The sequence below is a fragment of the Tupaia chinensis genome, unplaced genomic scaffold (genome assembly GCF_000334495.1).
Source record: "Tupaia chinensis unplaced genomic scaffold, TupChi_1.0 Scaffold141293_1, whole genome shotgun sequence".
Taxonomy (NCBI): Eukaryota; Metazoa; Chordata; class Mammalia; order Scandentia; family Tupaiidae; genus Tupaia; species Tupaia belangeri.
Window position 1 is genome coordinate 415,949 of NW_006201156.1, and position 20,556 is coordinate 436,504.

General features: G+C 53.7%; 1 protein-coding gene across 2 annotated transcripts in view; it reads left to right on the forward strand.

Annotated features, from left to right (window-relative positions):
- Positions 1–20,556, forward strand: part of SCAMP5 (secretory carrier membrane protein 5) — a 40,229-nt gene that overhangs the window by 1,426 nt on the left and 18,247 nt on the right. Inside the window, exons 2-3 of one of the 2 annotated variants that reach the window (XM_014581933.2) lie at positions 11,080–11,156; positions 14,957–15,124. The gene's annotated coding sequence lies outside the window, so the exon portion shown is untranslated. Of the gene's footprint in view, positions 1–11,079; positions 11,157–14,043; positions 14,235–14,956; positions 15,125–20,556 lie in introns of those variants that run through there. The other variant, XM_006163034.3, reaches the window with a different exon arrangement.

A 20,556-nucleotide genomic window follows, 5' to 3' on the forward strand; every position in this document is an offset into this window, starting at 1 on the left:
ACCGGCCCGCCCGCGTCCCAGCCCCACCCGCCTTTCGGATCAAGTCCCGGTCCTCAGCTGCCGGCGTGGGAGCAGCGCTTGGGCGGTGCCAGGTGACTTGGGAGGCGAAGTTCCCCTTTAATTGCGACCAGCCCTCCCAAACCAACCCTCCTAAACGGGCAACCTCGATAAAAACTACGCTTGCGGTGCAAACGTCGTTTCAAGCTGGGCCCCCTTTCTCAACGGGAAGCCCCCTTATCCTTCCCAAAGAGCAGTTTCGAGCAGCCATCTGGGGCTCGCTCTCCCACCCTTCAAAGGAGCCCCCGCCCGCCCGCTCGCGGAACTGTCGCCTCAAGGACGGCCAGTGCACGGTCAGCAGAGTGCGGGCGGCGCTGCCTCCCGCTCCGCCCCGCGCCTCCCCTCGGACGAGTGCGCTGCGGCGTGGTCCTCGAGGGGCGGCAGGGGACCGAGGTCCGGGCCTCGTCACGCCTGACCGAGCTCGAGCTTCCAGGTCCCTATCCACCCCTGGGGCGTGGGGGTGAGGCTCTGGGACAGCCAGGGGAGAACAAGGCGCCCCCTCCCAAGAGGGACTGAGCTTCCTCCACCTGCGATTCAAGTCCGCTTAGAGCTGCGCGCTTTGGCTTTGGGGTGAGCCGGGCATTGTTCCCTGCTGCGGCCCCTTCCTCCCACGTGGGCTTCGTTGTAGTAAACCTTGACCCCTCGAGATCCAGGGGGGGTCCTTTTTCAAAAAGAGACTAGATGAAGGAGTTTTGAGGGAGAGAAGGGAAGAAGATGGGGCGCTGAAGCCCTGGGGGGCTCCTGTGAAGGTGGAGGGTGCCACTCTTCAGAAACCCCCCAGGAGTGTCTGGGGAGGGAGGGGTCCCTTGCCAGGCGAGATGTGCAGTAGGAGAAGAGATAAGTTTGGGGTGAAGGGCTACTGCTGGGAGGGAGGGGGTTAGAGGAGAGCCGACCCCCCCAAACCGCCCTCTGGCCTCGCCCTTCTTCCTTCTGCCCCTCTCGCTCGCAGTCAGGCCTGAAGAGTGGGGCCGACCTGGTGTCGGGGACTGGTGGGTAGAGCCCCGATATATGAACCGCAGACCCCTCCCGGAACTGCTAGCATGCGGATCTGGGGCTCTCGGCGGCGGCCTTGGCTGCAGTTCGCACGCCCGGGAGCGGGAAGAGCCGCAGCTTCGGGAAGACGCCGAGCTGGTCGGCAGCGCGTGGCGGGGCTCGAGGAACCGCGGGTTCTGCTAAGGCTGGGGCGGCGGTGGGGCCGAAAGACAGCAGTGTCCGCCAGGCCTGGGGATCACAGGAAGCTGCTTTGGAACCGGGTTGGTGAGGAAGTGAGCTCTCCGTCCCTGGGCGTAGCCAAGACGGGGCGATCGCTCCCTCGGAGGGAATGTGGGCTGGGGTCTGTTTGGAGAAGGGGCCGGGAAGGGAGCTCGAGGTTTGTGCAGGGTGAGGATGGGATGCCTCTGCGCCTGCCTTGCTGGCCCTGGAGGGCCGCAGCCCCCATCTCCTCCGCTGCGGTCTGCCCTAGAAGACTCCCATTCACTTTGCTCCTCAGTCCGTGAAGGAAAAAGGCCCGCGCCCCCTCCTCGGCGCCCAGCTTGCAGCTCCCGCTGCCGCACTTAAAATGTAAATGTGCAGCGTGATTAGCCGCAGGGTCGCTAATTACAGCTGAAGCCGTTCATTACGCTGTCAGCGCGCGTCCTAGCCCGCCGGCTGTGCGCTCCATCCCGGCTGCGGAGTGGGGGTGGCCACGCGGGGTGATGGAGGGAGGAGGCGGAGGACTGGGCGTTAGGGAGTAGGCCAGAGCTGGAGGAAGCAGAGGGAGGGCGGGGTGTGTGGGTGGGGGCAGGTGGGCGGCGGAGACCTGGAGGTGGCCGGAAACGGGACAAGATGGGGCAGGGGAGAGGGTACTAGGAAGCCGGCGGTGAGAGAGGGCAAACGCGGATGCGGAGCAGGGCCAGGGGAGAAACCGGAGAGGCGGTGGGAAGGAACAAATGCCGCCGGGGTGTGTGCCACGCGATGGCTGGAAGCCTGGAGCGACAGTCCCAACGTGGTGCCTCGTAAGCATGCTGCCCACCGTACACAAAGTAGGACCCAGCAGGTGGCGTAGTGGGTACAGCGCAGGACTCCCACGTGGACTGCTGTTGCTCAAGTCCCGAACTTGGAGGCTTGAAACTCATGCCAGGTGTGTGTGCAAGCGTGCCCAAAATTCCAGAAGGAGAAGGGATTGCAGTGTGGCCATCCCCTGGAGGCTGTTTTCTCACTTCTCCTCTCACTGTTTCTCTCTGGCGAGTACATGCCCTCTATGACAAAAAACTAAAGAAAGAAAAAGGAAAAGCCATCGCTGGGCATATGCGTGTGTGTGTGTGTGTGTGTGTGTGTGTACATGCCCCAAGTCCTGAGAATGGAGAATTACAGTGTGGTCACGCCCCTGGGAGTGCTTCCTGTCCTTCCGCAACCACACATGCACCATAGCAAATTAAAAAAAAAAATTAAGCCGTCTATTACCATGTATATGTGTTTATTGATCCAAATGTATTTTTTAAAGAAATATTTGTTATTATTATTTTCCAGTTTAATCAGAGAGAGAAAGAGAGGGAAAGTGAGAAAGCAAGCCACCAGGTCTGGAATTTGAACCGTGGTCGGTCATGTGGAAGTCCAGCGTCTTTAACTACCACACCACTTGCCGGCTCAGATGTAAATATATTTTTATTCTATTTATTTATTTATTTTAATCTGTGATAGGACACATGCACCCAATGGCAAGAAAAAACCTTTAAGAAAATAACATTTACTGGGGCCGGCAGATGGTTAATGGTTAAATCTCTGGACTCCCACTTGCCAGCTTCAGTTCCAGTCCTGGACCCAGAGGCTGACTCACACTGGGTGTGTGTGCGTGTGTTCCCAAAGTCCCGGCAGGAGACTGGAGGAGAAGGGACTGTGGCGGGGCCAGCCCCCTGTGGGGTGGTTCCTGGCTTTCTGTCTCTCTCTCTGGCAAGCACATGTGCCCCTATAGCAAAAAGCTCTCTCTAAAAAAGAAAAAAAATTCAAACAAACAAACAAAATAACATTTATTATCTCCTACAATTTCTGAGGACCAGAACCCAACAGTAGCTTGAAGGGGTGCATCTAGCTCAGGTCAGCAGGAGGCTGCAGAGATGTCTCCCTGGGGGACCACCCCCAGGCTTACTGGGTCTGTTGGCCTGAGGCCTCAGTTCCACAGTAAGAGCAGCAGGTAGCCCCAGAGAAGTGATCTGGGAGGGAGTGCGAGAGAGCAGGGCCCTGCAGGGCTTCTGCAGAGCCCAGCTGCCTCCTGGGAAGTTGCCTGCCCTATTTCCACCTTATTTTACTACTTGGAAGGGAGCCCGCCCCCATCCGAGGGAAGGGCATTAGGCGCCACTTCTGGAAAGACCTATCGGAGGATTGGTAGACATTTCAGAGCCATGGCAGAAGGGGAGTGTCTGGGAGGCCAATTTCAGAGGAGAAAAGGAAGAGTCAATGTGTGTAACGAATTTGTTGACAGAGTACTTGAATCGGGAGAGGCGGACTTAGTTCTGTGCATACAGCAAGCATGTATCATGTCTGTTAAATGAACATATGAGTAACAACTTCTCTGAGATTGCTTTCATGGGCATAAGAGCACTCACCCTACAGGATGAGACTGTCCTGAGGTCCAGTGGGATTATGGGTAGTTCTTTGTACATTTTTTTTTCAGTTCATCTTTATTATTATTATTTTGCTACAGGGTGTGCACACTCACTGGAGAGAGAGAGAGAAAGAGAGAAATCAGCTCCCTTCTCCCCCATTCTCCTCTCAGGATTTTGGGCATGCACACACACATGCCTACTGTGTTTTCCAAGATGTTGGGTCTGGGATTCCAACTCTGCTGTGACCCTTGTGAGATCCAGCTATCTTTCACTACCACACTACTGGCTGGCCCTGTTTATTTTTTTTCCATGAGCAAGAGAGAAAAAGAGAGAGACCAAAAGACAGCACCCTCAATGAGGTCTCAATGCCAAGATCCATCCAGCTTCATCCAGCCCTGGATGACGGACATGGGTGCCCCTGGCGTCCTCAGGGAGATCTCTGGGTGCAACCCAGGAGGTCCTGGGTCCAGCATTGCAGAGCAGTGCACTACCAGGGCTCCACCTTCCAGCCTGGCTCCTTGTCCATTTAGCAGTGCTGGGCGGGAGCCAGCAGGTGGCGTGGTGGTTAAGGCGCTGCACTCCCACATGACCAACCACGGTTCCAGCCCTAGACCTGGCAGTTTGCTTCCTCGCTTTCCCTCTGTCTTTCACTTTGTCAAATATAAATACAGTTAAATAAAATGATTCTTTAAAAAACAAACAAACAAACAAACAAAAAAAAAACAGTGCTGGGCAATGATGCCTGGAGGTGACTGACCTGGGGGAGGAGCAGAGGGCTCTACCATGGAATTGTCCCTGCCTAGGTCAGGCCGCTCAGGTCAGATCATGCCCGACCCTGGGGCTGGGCTCTAATTCCAACACCCACCTCTGGTCTCTTGGCCCAGCCAACCTCCTCAGGGCTCACCTCCAGTCACTGTTCTTCCTGCCAGTGTCCAGAATAGGCCCCAGGAGTCCCATTACCAGCCACACCTGTCACCTTCAGGCCACTCCTGTGCTGGCTCTGGCCCTGCAGCAGGAGACAGGGATTTAAGCTGCAGACCCAGGGCAAACCCAGTGCAAAGTGGAGCTAAGAGCCATCGTCCTGATGAAATTCAGTCATTTTCATAGCAGACAGGCCGAGTCACCTGGGTTCCAGGAGGGAGAGGGGCAGGGGACGTGTGAGGCCTAGAATGGATGAGGGACCAGGGCTGTGGAACAGGAAGGAGAGGTGAGAGCCTCTGGGACCTCCTCTGTCTCCCCAAGAGGTGAGTGCTGCCACCAGGTCCCTTTGTCCTTGTAGACCAGGTGGCATTACACCTCTACTGCTCCACCTCCGCTGACCCGGCTCTGTCAGTTTAATGGGTGTGTTGCTGGCGTGTTCCAAGGCAGGCTGATAGAAAGCCCCTCGCCCGGGCAAAGTTGAAGTTCCCAGGAGAGCGCCTGTCCCTGGAAGACTTTTGAGGGCCTGCTATGGTCCTGAAAGCCCCTGTTGTGGCTTCCCACTTTCTGATGACCTCCGCCCTCTGAGGTCAGGCCTGAACCCCGACCCCAAGGCAAGGACCATCAAAAACAAAACACGTGCTAGAGCTGCCAGCCGGCTGTGTGCTGACAGGCACGAGGGCCCAGTGGGTCTGTTTCAGTTGTGTGTGATGGAACGATTTCTGCCTCGTTTCCATAGGGAGGCCGCAACAGCCTTTCTGCACGCTGCCTGCACCTCTGGCAGAGCCGGCTCTCCCGGCGCTGCATGTGCTGGTCTAGCGGTGGGGAGGGGCTGCAGTCCTGGGATAGCCAGGAAATGGTGCCCCTGTGCTGGACCTCTCCTCCTGGTAGTTGCCCCTTCCCCACTCCTAGCAATGAGAAGTCGCTTTTCACATCACACCCCTGACACCTCCATCTCGCAGCCTGCTGGCCTGGAACAAAGCCCCCAAATCTAGCTAGATGGATTGGGCTTTCTCCCAGTTCAGGGAGACATTTGCTCAAATTCCATTTATGGCTGTGAAGGTCCCCTGTCACCACCAGGAATTAGCTTCCCTTCCCTAAAGGGCGGGAGGAAGGTAGCCAAGGGAGCCTGTACTGCCAGTTCTGAAGCCGATCACAAGGGACCTGCACGCCTCTCCTGGGAGATAAATACCACGCGTTTCCACCAGGGGAAAGCACAGGGTCTGCAGAATTCCCGGAGAGCTCTCTCTGCCAGAACGTAAGCACACTTGCTGATTGATGACCTGCCCAGTGAACCTGCCTCGGGGCAGAGAACAGTCAGGATTGGCTGTCCAGCGCAGGTCATCTCTGTCCCTGCAGAAGTCATGGCACAGACAGAGCTCCTTGTCACACCCACAGATCCTCACCAGGGAGAAATTCTGTCCTAGAGTCCAAATGAGTTGCACAGGGCCAGTGTTTCCAAAAAAGAAGTAGCATGTCTGTGTGCATGAGAGCAAGGGGGTGGGAAGAGAAGAGACAGACCAGCACCCTCCACAGTCTTGTCTTTTCATTGTCTTCTGCATTCGTGGCAGAGAGCGTGTGTGTGTGTGCATGAGAGACAGTGAGCAATACGAGCACCCTCCCCAGGGCTGGTCATGCCGCGATCCCTCCTCCTGAGATATACATGCTTGCGCATGTTTTCAGCATGTTTCAGGTCCCACTGGGGGTCTGCACCCGTGGTCAGCACGTGACTTCAAGCACTGCAGCTCAGTGTGCTGCTCAGTGTCCCCCCCACCCCCACTGTGCTAGCCACCATGTGACTGAGGCTGGGCCAAAATCCATGTTTTCTGTTTGTTTAGTTTGCTATAGGGTGCATGTACTCGTTGGAGAGAGAGACAGAGAAAGAGAGTGAGAAGTCACCTTCTGGGGAGATTGCCACTCTGCAATCCCTTCTCCTCTACTCTCCTCTTGGGGTTTTGGGCACACACACACATGGACCTGGCATGATTTACAAGCTGTTGGGTTTGGGACTTGAAACATACAATTGGTATGGAAATCCAACTGCCTTAACCTCCATGCCACCTGCTGGCCCTTCAAATTCATAATTTTATGTGAACTTCAGGGATTTAAGTGTTGTCTACTATTTGAGTTACCTACTACAGAGTAACAAATCACCTTAAAACTTAGAAAGTAAAAATCCCAACGATGCATTCTTTCAGTGATTCTGCAGTGAGTGGTTCTGCTCCATGGGGGTATTGGCTGTGGTCGCTCACATGGCTGCATTCAGCCAGGAGCTGGACAGGGCTTCACTCACGGGGTGGTTGGCATGGCTGGGGGTGTGGCTGGATCTTGCCACCTGGTGTCTAGACCAGGCTTCCTTCTTGAGTAACTTGATGTCAAGAAAGGTGAAAATGAGGGCTGCAAGACCTCCGTGGCCCAGGCCTAAAGTCCTGTTACCCTTCCTCTGCATTCTGTCGCTCAAGCCAAGCCATGCATCCAGCCAACATCACGATGCGGAAGCATAAACTCCGCCCCTTGATGGAAGGCCTCGCTGCGTACATGGCAACAGGAGGAATTATTGGCAGTCTTCTCTGGGGATAGTCTGCCGCATCAACTAACTTATTTATTTTATTTCATTTATTTTTTTATTGCCAGAAGGTGCATGCACTCACCAAGGAGAGAGAGAAAGCATTCCCCACTAGGTGATGTCACAGTCCTTTTCCTACAGGGCTCCATCCATCGGGAGTTGCAGCATGCATGCACACACACCCAGTGTGTCTCTCAAGCTAGAGGGGCCAGGACCTGAAACCCAACTAGCCATGTAGAATCCAGGCACCTGTGCACAAGAGTGCTGCAGCGCTAGCCCAACTGACACTTTTAAAAAACATCATATCGGGGAGCAGCAGGTGGCGTGGTGGTTAGGGTGCTGGACACTCCCACATGGCCAACCACAGTTCGAGTCCCAGGTCTGGTGGCTTGCTTTCTCACTTTCTCTCTCTCTCTCTCTCTGTGTGTGTGTGTGATCAAATTAAAAAGCAAATGAATGAATAAATGAAGTTAAATAGATAATTTAAAAATAAATTTAAAAAAATCATATCTGCAAGTCAGTTTGGCCCAGGGTTACAGTTTCTATTGGAAATGTCTAAGGAATTCACCTAGAAATCCTTCATGACCAGGGGTTTTTTATGGCTAGAGGTGGGGGGAATGCAGGGGATAGAATCTGGGCTTTCTCTGCTGTTTCTATGGCTTCTGTTCACCACAGAAGGATGAAGGAGCTGGGCACCCCTCACGCCTGCCGGTTACTGCTTCCTATGAACCTGCCACAGCACTGTTTCCACCTGTCAGCCTGAATCCCAAAGCTGCCCAGTTCATAACCTGCAGCAAGAAGGTCAAATGATTGCTGAAATTACTTCTAATATCCTGGAGGGCTCACCAGCTTTGATTATTTTTTTTAATTGAAAAAAAAATATGTGTGTGTGTGTGTGTGTGTGTGTGTAGGGGGAAATGTCCATGTGGTCTGGTAGTTGGGGGAACCAGATCTCACATAGTCAACCTTGGGGTTTGAATTCAGGTCCTGGTGGCTTGGGAAGACTGCTGGGTCCATGTGAGTGCCCAGAATTCTGACAGGATGAAGAAATAAAGGAGAAAGATTGTGGCATGACCATGCCCCATTGGGGGAGCCTCCTCCCTCTGTTTCTCTGGAAAGTTCATGCATCCTCTAGCAATTAAAAAGAAAGTTTTTAATGGACGAGCAAGAAATTGTGGGCTTAGGGAGAAAGAAAGAGAGGTTTTTTTGGTTTTTTTTTTTGGCCAGAGGGTACATGTCATGTGCTTCCCAGAAAGAGGTAGATCCACAGAAAGCGAGGGAGAGAAATAAATACCCACAGTGGGGCAAGGTCACACCGAAACCCCTCCTCCAACATCCCTCCATCCTGGCAGGATTAAGCATGCACACATATGTATTCAGCATGTTTTTCTTTTCTTTCTTGCTATAGGGTACATGTGCTTGCCAGAGAGACAGACAGAAAGCAAGAAATCACCTCCCAGGGGGGATGGCCATGCCACAGTCCCTTCTCCTCCATTGTCCTCTCCAGATTTTGGGCACACATATACATGTGCCCAGCATGAGTTTCAAGTCACCATGTCCTGGACTTGAACCATGGTCGACTCTGGGGGTCCAGCAACGTAACCACTACACCATCTGCTGGTCCCCACCCAGCATGTTTTTCAAGCCACCAGGATTTGAACCACAGTTGACCAAGTGAGATCCTGGGGCCAGCCAACCAGCTTCAACTTTAGCCCAAGGAACCATTGCAAGATTGTAATCAGGTCTGTATTGATCAGATCAGTACTTTGGACAGCTCCCGCAGACCATGAGGACGCGGCCGTTCTAGTTATTGATCACTGCATAACGAGGTATCCAAATGTAGTTGTGTAAAACAACCTTCGTTATGCTCAGAGCATTGATGTGTCAAGGGGTTTAGGCAGGACAGAGAGGATGGCTTGTCTCTTCTCTAGGCCGGGGCCTCAGCTAGCAGGCTCAAGGGCTGGGGACTGGAATAATGTGAAAGCTCATTCTTGCCAGCTGTTGGCTGAGGCTGTCCCTCACAGCCTGGTGGCAAACAGCCAGACAGATAGCCACCACGTCACATTGTACACCTAGCCTGGGTGCCACAGCATCATGGCTGCATATTCTGTGTACGAGGGAAGTCCTAGCCTGCCCAGGTTTAGAGGAAAGGGGATAGACCACCTTTCTGTCTGTCTGTCTGTCTTCCTTTTTTGTTTTTAAGAGGCTTTTGCTACAGGGTGTGTGCACTCGCCAGACAGACAGAGAGACAGAAAGCGAGAAATCACCCCCCCAGGGGGGATGGTCACGCCGCAATCCCTTCTCCTCCATTCTCCTCTCGGGATCCTGGGCATGCACGCACACGCACCCGGCGTGAGTTTTAAGTCACCGGGTCCGGGACACGAACCGCGGTCGACTACGTGGGAGTCCAGCGACATAGCCATTACGCTAACTGCTGGTCCCCCATTTTTTTTTTTTTTTTTAGATTTTTTTTTTTTTTTGAGAGGTTTTCACTGTAGGGTGCGTGCGCTCGCCAGACCGACAGAGAGAGACATAGAGACAGAAAGCGAGAAATCCCCCCCCCAGGGGGGATGGTCACGCCGCAATCCCTTCTCCTCCATTCTCCTCTCGGGATCCTGGGCATGCACGCACACGCACCCGGCGTGAGTTTTAAGTCACCGGGTCCGGGACACGAACCGCGGTCGACTACGTGGGAGTCCAGCGACATAGCCATTACGCTAACTGCTGGTTCCCTCCCCCATTTTTTTTTTAAAGAGAGATTTTTGCTATAGGGCATGTGTGCTCTTCAGAGAGACAGAGAGAGTCCTAGAGTCTACCCTCCATTTTTAAAAAATTGTTTAAGAGGCTACCTGTGGTTGTCAGGGAGACAGAGAGAGAGAGGGAGAAAGAAAGCACCCCAGTGGACTGTGGTCACACCACAATCCCTTCTCCTCCCTTTTTCTATCTGGTTGGGATTTGGGGCACGCACATGCAAACGCCCAGCATGTTTTTTTGTTTTTTTTTTTTAATAATTATTTCATTTAACTTTATTTATTTGTTTATTTTATTTATATTTGACCAGAGAGGGACAGAGTGTGTGAGAGAGAGGGAAAGTGAGAAAGCAAGCTGCCAGGCCCAGGACTCAAACCATGGTTGGCCATCTGAGATCTAGCTCTCCTAACTAGGCTATGGGACTGGTCCATACCATTGAGTTCTAAAGTCCAAACCAACTCATCTACTCTTGGACTTCTCATTATGTGAGAAAAAGCCGCGTCTTGTTTAAGCCGATGCTATTTGGTTTTCTGTCACATGCAGCCGAGCTAAAGCACACCGGGGACAGTAAGAGTCAGCTGTGCATGTCCCGGGGCCAGGACAATGGCTTCTCAAATCTCTGACTGCAGGGAGCAGAACGAACCAGGAGCTCCAGCGGCTAACTCAGAATTCCATCACTGCGTCTGCACCAAGGCCGAACTTCCAGGACTGCTCCTTGCAAAGGGCTGAGTGGGATGGGGTTTGAGGCAGGCCCTCTCTTGAGAGATGGATGGGAGATGGAGGACCCCCAATGGCTTTGCTGACCTTTCCATAGAACTGCATTGAAGTCTGGGGCTAGCTACGTGGCCTGGTGGTTAAAGCAGTCAGATCTCGTGTGGTCAACCTGTGTTTTGATTCCTGATCTGGTGGTTTGGGGGGGAAATAAATGCTGTTCTTGGAGAGAAAATTGGAGGCCGGGGCCTAAGCAGTGGTGTGCAAGAAGCAGCTCGCAGTGGGTTCACCGAGCCAAGTGTGTTGGAGACCACCCTGTGTGTCGACGACCCAAATCTGCTGGAGAACTGGGTCCTCGAGTACCGGAGACGGCATTCTCCTGTAGCCCGTGCCCCGGGGAAGTGGCCGAGTCCCACCAAGTTAATGTGTCCGGCATGAAAGCTCTTGCACATCATGCTTTGTGTTTCCAGGCACGTCTTTAACTCTCTCTTACAGATGTTCCTGGCTGTGGAGAAAACCTGGTCATCCTTTCCTGCCCACTGGACATTTACGGAATTTTCCATCATAAATAGGTACAGTAAAGCTTGCTGACAGAAGGTCACCTCTTTACTCCAAAGTACATACTGTTCATAATCTGACCTTCCACCCCATAAATGCAGAGCAGAGGAGAAGGCCGCGATGGAGCTCTGTCGAATCCCCAGCCCCCATGCCGGATTTACTTAGACGACGAGCCTTTCAACACGTGCTCCGCTCCGAGTCCGCGGCACGCGTGTTCAACCCTTCATTTTGTGAGGTGGTTGTCGACTACAAGCATTACTGCAATTTTAATGATATAAACACAATTAAATACAGTGTAGAAAAACAGGTCAGGGATGTGCAAGACCCGTCACTTCTAATGACTTCCCTCCATGTATAATTGTGTATTGGACAAATGGTGGGGCGGTGAAGGCAGCTGGATCCCACATGGCTGACTCTGCAGTTCAAGTTCCTGATCCAGTGCCTTGAAAATCGTGTCAGGCATGTGTGTGTCTGTGCCCAAAATCCCAAGAGGAGAATGGAGGAGAAGGGACTGTGATGAGGCCATCCCCTACAGGGGTGATTTCTCACTTTGTCTCTCTCTCTCTCCAGCAAGCACATGTCCCCTGTAGTAGAAACTAAGACAGAAAAAAGGAAAAGAATTTAAAGTATTTATTTTATTTGTTGTTGTTATTATTATTATTATTATTTTAATTTGCTAAAGAAAGAGAGAGAGAGAAAACAAGCCGCCAGGTCCAGGACTTGAACTGCAGTCAACCATGTGGGAGTCCAGCGTCTTAACCACCACACTGTAGGCTGGCCCCCTAAAATGAAGATTTGTATTTGTTTTTGTGATGACAGTTGAGAGGGAGAGGGAGAGGGAGAAGGACGTGCATGCTATCTTCATGTCTCGTCCCACCCTCCTCCCCCGCCAGTCCAGCTCACAGGCAATCACCAGCGTGTCTGTGCCCAGCAAGCTCGTGAGCACCCAGCATGCACGTGTGTGCCCAGCAAGCAGTGCAGTGCCCAACAAGCATGTGCAAACCTGTGTGCCAGCAAGCACGGGAACCGCCAGCAAGCACTGTGCCCCAGCATGCACGTGTGCCAGATCAGCAAGCAGGTTGGGGTTTACAAAACACTTGAGTGCCCAGGAAGCAGCACGCCCAACAAGCACGTGAGTGGGGAGCATGCACCTGTGCCCCCAGCAAGTAGCATGTGCCCAATAAACATGTGACCCCCAGCAAGCAGTGGGCGCCCAACAAGCACGTGAGCGTCGAACCACCTGTGCCCCCAGCAACGTACACCCCGAGCAAACAGCACGTGCCCAACAGACACGTGAGCACTCAGCAACACGTGAACCCCCAGCAAGCAGTGGGCGCCCAACAAGTACGTGAGCGCTGAACCACCTGTGCCCCCAGCAACGTGCACCCCCAGCAACCAACACCTGCCTGACAGCGTCCAGCAACACGTGAACTGCCAGCAAGCTTTGTGGGCCCAACAGGCAAGTGAGCAGCAAGCATGCACCTGCGTGCCCAGCAACGTGCCCTCCAGCAAGCGTGCACCCAGCAAGCACATGCATCCCCAGCATGGTGCCCAACAAACACGTGAGCACCCAGCAATCACATGAACTCCCAGCAAGTAGTGCAGGCCCAACAAGCACATGAGCAGTGAGCATGCATCTGTGTGTCCAGAAACCATGCCCCCAGCAAGCACCTGCACTTCCAGAAAGCACATGAACCCCCAGCAAGCGGTGCAAGCCCAGCAAGAACGTACATCTGCACCCCAGCAATGTGCACCCCCAGCAAGACGCCCTCGCCCAACCAGCACATGGGCACCCAGCAAGCGGTGCAAGCCCAGCATACTCGTGTACCCAGCAAGCACAGCCCTCAGCAAGCAGAGCACACCCAGCAAATAGTAGGTGGCCAGCATGTGAACGCCCAGTATACACATGTATCCAACAAGCACAGTGGCAGCCTGGCAGCATGTAGGTGCCTCTCAAGAACCTGCACACCTATGGGCATAAGCACCTGTGCCCAGTATACACGTGCTCAGCCAACAAGTGTGTAGGCCCCCACCAAGCATCTGAGCACCCAGCAAACAGCTTAGTGCCCAGCAAGTACGTGCACCCAGCATGCACCTGCCTTCCCAGCAAGCACATGTACCTGGAATGCACATGCACCCCAGTATGCACATGCACCCCAGCAAGCACGCAGGTGCCCACTGTGCACGTGCAGGCCCAGCAAGCAGGTGCATATGTGTCCAGCACGTGGCCCAGTAGGACCCCACCCAGCAAACACCCGAGTGGCAAGCAAGTAGGTACTCGCCCAGCAAGCTTGTGCATACCTAGCACACACATGAGCACCCAGCATGCAGGGCTCCCTGTGAGCAGTGCATGCCCTTCACATGCTTGCCTAGCCAGTGTGTGCCTGTGCGCATGATCATTCCGCGGGTGGGGGGGTGATTCTCACTTTCCCTTTCTCTGTGTCTCTCCTGCAGAGCACACTTGCCCGTAGTAAAACATTTTAAAAAAAGGAAAAAGGAAGGAGGTAAAACGGAACTTGAATTCTTAGAGCTGCAAGCAGTCTGCATGGCTGGAGTGCCCGGGGAGGGGTACAAAAGGCAATGCTGGCCAAGGCCCACCCTCACACACCTGTGCTCCCAACGAGCATGCGCGGGCCCAGGTAGAACTAGGGACTTGCACATCGGACCCTCGGCATTGCGGAGTGTTGAGTCGTGGCAGTGCCCCCATCGGACCCTCGGCATTGCAGAGTGTTGAGTCGTGGCAGTGCCCCCACACTGCCCTGCTACATTTTAGTGTTTATGCTCCTGGAGTTAGTTATGTTTCTCTGGGGGATTATAATACATAATGGTGTGCTGTGGTGTCTCTGCCCAGCTCTGCCTGCAGCGACTGACTAACTGGAAATCAGCCTTGGTGGAAGTGCAGTATTTACACCAAGGAAATGAACAAACACTCCAACTCAGAGACTGATTTATTGTTTTGCAAATGATCTACATTCATCAAATGGAATTGTGGGTTTGCTACAGCTACAGGAGTCTAGCAAAAACCCAATGAAAGCATTCTCTGAGACTCAATCAGCTCTTTGGAATTTATAACAGAATACGGCATACCACAAGTAAGTTGTGTGTTCGCGTATAATAGTGTTTATGATGAATACACGTGTGCCCACGTTCTAGCTGTCCAATTTCCCCTGGAGAGCGGTTACTAAACATTTACCAACATGTTACTCGGCCAACGTCCCCTTTCCCTGACACTGACTCTGTAGTGATGGTAAGGAAAATGGCAGTGGGCCTGACTCTCGCTCCTGCCCCCAAAATCTAGTCTCCTAGGGAGTCGGGGACAGCAGTGGGCGGCAGGGAAGGAAGGAGCTGAGACCAAGGAGAGGCATCTGACCAGCGCAGGAGGGTGCTGGAGCGAGGGGAGCTGGCATGGTCATGCAAAGAGTGAACAGGTCTCAGCCGGCCAGGGGAAAGCTGCATGCAAAGGCCCAGCTGTTGTCAGAAACAAGGGCTGGGAGACAGGAGGGACTGGTGGGACAGAGGACTGTGGCTGGGCTGCTGCTCCCGGCCTGCGGTACCCACAAGGTGGAGAAAGAGCAGCCTTATCCTAAGAGGGTCTTCTGGAGCTGGCCAGGTAGCACTGTGAAAGGCGGCTGAACCCCACATGGCTGACTGGTTTGTGTCCCAGACCCTGTGTCTTGAGAAGTGTGCCAGGCGTGTGTGCGCATCTACCCAAAAGCTTAGAAGGGAGACGGAGGAGAAGGGATTGTGGCATGGCCGTTCCCCATGGGGCTGCTTCCTCACTTTCCTTCTCTCTCTTTCTGTTTTTTTTTTTAAGAAAAGGGGGGCCTTCTGGACCCTAGTCCTAAGAAGAGTAAGAATTTCTGGGCAGAAGGAACATGCAGAAGCAAGGAGGTACTGGCCAGCCTGGGGCACGGTGGTTTGGATCCCACGTGGCCAACCGAGCAGTTTGAGTCCAGACATGGAGGCTTGAAACCCACACCAGGTGCGTGTGCCTGTGCGCATGATCATTCCGCGGGTGGGGGGGGTGATTCTCACTTTCCCTTTCTCTGTGTCTCTCCTGCAGAGCACACTTGCCCGTAGTAAAACATTTTAAAAAAAGGAAAAAGGAAGGAGGTAAAACGGAACTTGAATTCTTAGAGCTGCAAGCAGTCTGCATGGCTGGAGTGCCCGGGGAGGGGTACAAAAGGCAATGCTGGCCAAGGCCCACCCTCACACACCTGTGCTCCCAACGAGCATGCGCGGGCCCAGGTAGAACTAGGGACTTGCACATCGGACCCTCGGCATTGCGGAGTGTTGAGTCGTGGCAGTGCCCCCATCGGACCCTCGGCATTGCAGAGTGTTGAGTTGCTCCCGGCCTGCGGTACCCACAAGGTGGAGAAAGAGCAGCCTTATCCTAAGAGGGTCTTCTGGAGCTGGCCAGGTAGCACTGTGAAAGGCGGCTGAACCCCACATGGCTGACTGGTTTGTGTCCCAGACCCTGTGTCTTGAGAAGTGTGCCAGGCGTGTGTGCGCATCTACCCAAAAGCTTAGAAGGGAGACGGAGGAGAAGGGATTGTGGCATGGCCGTTCCCCATGGGGCTGCTTCCTCACTTTCCTTCTCTCTCTTTCTGTTTTTTTTTTTAAGAAAAGGGGGGCCTTCTGGACCCTAGTCCTAAGAAGAGTAAGAATTTCTGGGCAGAAGGAACATGCAGAAGCAAGGAGGTACTGGCCAGCCTGGGGCACGGTGGTTTGGATCCCACGTGGCCAACCGAGCAGTTTGAGTCCAGACATGGAGGCTTGAAACCCACACCAGGTGCGTGTGCCTGTGCGCATGATCATTCCGCGGGTGGGGGGGGGGATTCTCACTTTCCCTTTCTCTGTGTCTCTCCTGCAGAGCACACTTGCCCGTAGTAAAACATTTTAAAAAAAGGAAAAAGGAAGGAGGTAAAACGGAACTTGAATTCTTAGAGCTGCAAGCAGTCTGCATGGCTGGAGTGCCCGGGGAGGGGTACAAAAGGCAATGCTGGCCAAGGCTCAGGACTGAGAGCAGCCGAGGACAGGGTGTGACCACAGGAGCTAGGGGAGCCTGGGGAGGGACCTAAGTAGGGGAGAGGCGGCAGGACTGAGCCCCTGAGGCTGCTTGAAGGACAATGGTGTGGGCGAAGAGGTGGAGTGGGGGGAGGCGGCCTAAGGGATCGGTGAGGGGCGAGGGGTGGGAGAGGGCAAGTGAAGGTGCAAGAGGAAGGATTTATTGAAGACGTGGGGCTGTGGAACTGACGGGACTTAACTTCCAAGAGTTTGGTTTGGCAATTGAGGGCTGATATGGTCATTAAAAAAAATAGTGGCTATGGCTGGCAGGTGGCATGGTGATTAAGGCTTTGGACATACACGTGGCTGACCTCGGTTTGAGTCCCGAACCTGCCACCTTGCCTTATCACTTGCTCGCTGTCTCTCTCTCCCTCTCTCTGTCTTTCCCTGGTCAAAATAGAAAATAATAATAATACATACAATTAAATAAAATCATTCTTTTAAAAAAATAGTGGTCAGTTATTTTGTAGAATGTCCCTCAATTCGGGTGGTCTCCTGCCTCTCATGTCTACATTGTGGTTTGTGTTATTTGGCGAGACTGTCGCAGCAGCTGCAAACCACATCACAAGGTACGTGATACGACGTGCCTTCTGTGTTAAAAGAATGATCTAATTTCATTGATTATTATTATTTTAAATATTTGACCAGAGACAGAAAAGAGGGAAAGTGAGAAAGCAGGTTGCCAAGTCAAGAACTCAAACCATGCTCAGCCTTGTGGGAGTCTAGTGTCTTAACCTCCCCACCACCTGCCGGCCCCTGAACTATTTTTTTTAATAATTGTTTATTTAATTTTATTTATTCATTCATTTACTTCAATTTGACTAGAGAGAGACAGAGAGAGGGGGAAAGCGAGAAAGCAAGCCACCAGGTCTGGGACTAGAACTGTGGCCAGCCATGTGGGAGTGTCCAGCACCTTAACCATCATGCCACCTGCTGGTCCCGTCTGGATGGGTCTTAGGATCTGTTTACAGGCAGAGTCAGACAGGGAAGTAAAATCATAGGGAAGACCCAGGGTTCAGTTTGAGATGAGGCTGGGGTGCAGAAGACAATCCAGACAGAACGCTGCAAGCCAGAGGTAGCTGAGGACTTGGGAGAGAGCGAGGCTGCGGGGCAGAGGTCAGGCTGAGAAGGCAGGGAGGCGGCTCCGCAGTCACTGCAGGGGTCACCGTCTCGCCGGACGTGGCCAGCGTTCACGGCCAGTGCTCAGAGCGCAAGGTGCGGGCCGGGACTCAGGGTGGGCATTTTTTTCTCTCTGGGCAGTTAGGGCAGCCCTGGATTGGCTTGCTGGATGCATGCTCCTGCTGTCACTCCACGAGTGCGCAGTGGCCAGTGTTCGGGAGTCCCGTTGGGAGCAGCTGGTTAAAGCGCGGGAGACGCGGGGCCGCAGAGAGGCAGGGCGGCAAGTGCTGGTCTCGCAGGCGTGGCTGCCCCCAAGTGGTCTGCTGGGGACACTGCGGGTAGAAGGGCCGGGGATGGGGGGGCGGTGGGGCACTGACTGGCAGAAGCGGGGAGGTGGGGAAATGTCCTTCCTCCCTCTGCTCAAGCTGCCCCATGGCCCCCCATGTTAAATTTTATGATGATACTTCACTGAGTTATAGTTTACGTACAATAAAATGCACGTCTTAAGTTTTCATCACCCCAGAAATGTCCTTTCCTTTCCTTTCTTACCCATTCTTTTTTTTGTAGAGAGGTTTTTCTTTTTGCTATAGGGTGCGTGTGCTGGTCAGAGAGACAGAAAGAGAGAGACAGAAAGCACCCCCAAAGGGATGGCCACACTGCATCCCCTTCTCCTCCATTCTCCTTTTGGGATTTTGAGCACTCATGCACATGTGCCTGGTGTTTTTCTCAAGCCCTGGGTCTGGGACTTAAACCATGCTATGATTTTCAAGCCACCAGGTCCATGAAGACTTGAACTGCTCAATTAACCATGTGGGAATCCACTGCCTTAACCACCAGGCCACCTGCTGGCCTCTTGGTCCATATTGTCTTTTCTTTCTTTTTTTGGTATTTATTTATTGGTCCATATTCTTTTATTTTTTTATTTGCTATAGGGCGTGTTTACTCACTGTGGGAGGAGAGAGAAAGCGGGACAGCACCTCTCGGTGGGGACAACCACCCCACCATCCCTTCTTCTGGCTGGCCCCGGTCCCATTCTCAATCACTGCACCAGCCCGCTTCTCACAGAGGATCAGCAATGCCTGTGTAACAAAGCTTCTTTAAATGACTGGACTACTGGAGCAGCAGGTGGCACGGAGGTTAAGGCTGCTGGATCCAACATGGCCAGCTCTGTGGTTGGAGGCCTGGGCCTGGCAGCTTGAAAACACTCTAGGTACATGCCCCAAAATTCTGAGGAGAATGAAGACAAGGTCACGGTGTGGCCATTCCTCTTGTGGGGTGATTTCTCACTTTCCCTCTCTCTCTCTGGTGAGTGCCTGCTCCCTATAGCAAGCTAAAGAGAGAGAGAGAGAGACTGCCACTCCTCTGCTGACAGTGTGGCTTCCTTTTATGTCCTAAATATGAAGGGGCAACCCACTGGGACAGAGCAGGCTCTGACTCAGGACCTGGGCACTCTTTCTTCCTTAGTTCTCTAAGTAGGAGGCTCTTCCGGTTCTCTTGATGGTGAAAGGGGTCTGAGATCAGCAGACAGAGTCCCAGCATCCCTCCCCAGAACTCACATGAGCCATAAACCACCTCCTGTGAATTCCAAGTGGATCGCAGACAGCTCCCTATAGACCTCAGTGTGGCCCTCAGACCCCTCTCCTGAAGCCCTCAGGGACCCTCACCTCTTTCCTAAGACCCGCAGAGACTCCCAACACACTTCTCTTGGGAGCCCTGCACGACAAACCTGCCAGTTCCCATCTTTCATCTCACTGGCTCCTCCCCGCAGCTCTGCGAATCAGCCTGTGTTTGCATGACAGTGGGGACAGCAAGCTGTGACCACATGGGTGAACCAGGGACGGGACCAACAGAGACCCCATAGCCCAGGACGCTTCCTGGTTGGCCTGGTGGCTAAATTCCACTTCCTGCTCTGCCCTCCCCAGCCCCCAGGCACCCTTCCTTGGGCCCTCTTCTCCATAGTTTTCTCTTTTGGCCCTGCCTCTCTTCACTGCTTTCCATCCCAGCTGTGGGGATGAGGCCTCACTCCTGCAGGCTGGAGCCAGACAAAGGGCCCTTATTCTCAAGGAAGAATCCCTGCAGTGTCTGGCACTCACTGAGGCCCCCTTCTCCCCTTCTCGCCCAGGATGGCGTGGGTGGGGGTGGGGGCGGCGCTGGGGGAGCAGCAGTCGGCTGGCCCTCGTGCAGAGAGCCCACAGGAGGTTTGCCATGTCAACACCACTCACAGAAGAAGCCTGTCTTTCACTCCCGGCCCCATCTCTCCAAGCGGGTCCCTGCACGCTCCGGAGTCCTGGGCTTTTGAACGTTGGTGCTGGCTCTGCTCCTGTCTGTGCCCTTCTCTGCACTTCACGGGCTCCGTCCTTCTTTTGCCTGTGTCCGTGTCTTTTTCCAAGCCCCCTGCGCCCTCGTGCAGTGTGTCTGTCCCTGTTTCTCATCCTTCTCACTGCACTATGCCCCCTCTCTTCTTCTCTTTTCATGTCTTCTCACCATTTTGATCTCTGCATGTCTCAGTGTCTCTGTCTCTGTATGTTTGTATGACTCTGCTCCTGGCTCATTTCTCGTTTTTCTTTCCTCCTTCCTTCCTTCCTTCCTCCCTCCCTCCCTCCCTCCCTCCCTTCCTTCCTTCCTTTCTTTCTCTCTCTCTCTGCAATCCCTTCTCCTCCACTTCCCTCTAGGGATTTTGGGCACACACCCACAGGTGCCTAGCGTTTTTCTCAAGACCTGGGTTGGGGACTGGAACCATGGTGTAGCCATGCGGGATGCTGGTGCCTTCGCCAACATGGCACCGCTGGCCCTCTCTCGTCTATCTGTGGATCTGTGCGTCCATCTCTCTATGTCTCCTCTCTGATCTTCCAGTCTCTGAATTCTCTCACCTTGCCTCTGTGGCCCAAGGGCCTTCCTCAGTCCCACACTCGCCTGCTCACACAGTCCCTTCCGAAGCCCCGAGGCCCCTGGGATCGGCATGGAGGTGCTTCTCCCCAGTTTACAGATTTGGAAGCTGAGGCTGTGGGTGCAGGTGCCAGGCTCCCATTTCTGGGCTCTCCTTCGACCTCTCACCCTGCTCCTGTCCTGTCCCTGAGGTGCCCGCCAATCACCTGCGCTTGCCGGGCTCGAGACCTAGCACCTCGGACAGCGCCTGGAAGGTGCGGGGGCGGTCGTGTCTGCTTTCTCGCGAGCTCAGGAGGAGCGGCCCTAGACTGGGAGAGGGAGTCTCGCGAGAGCGGCTGCTGC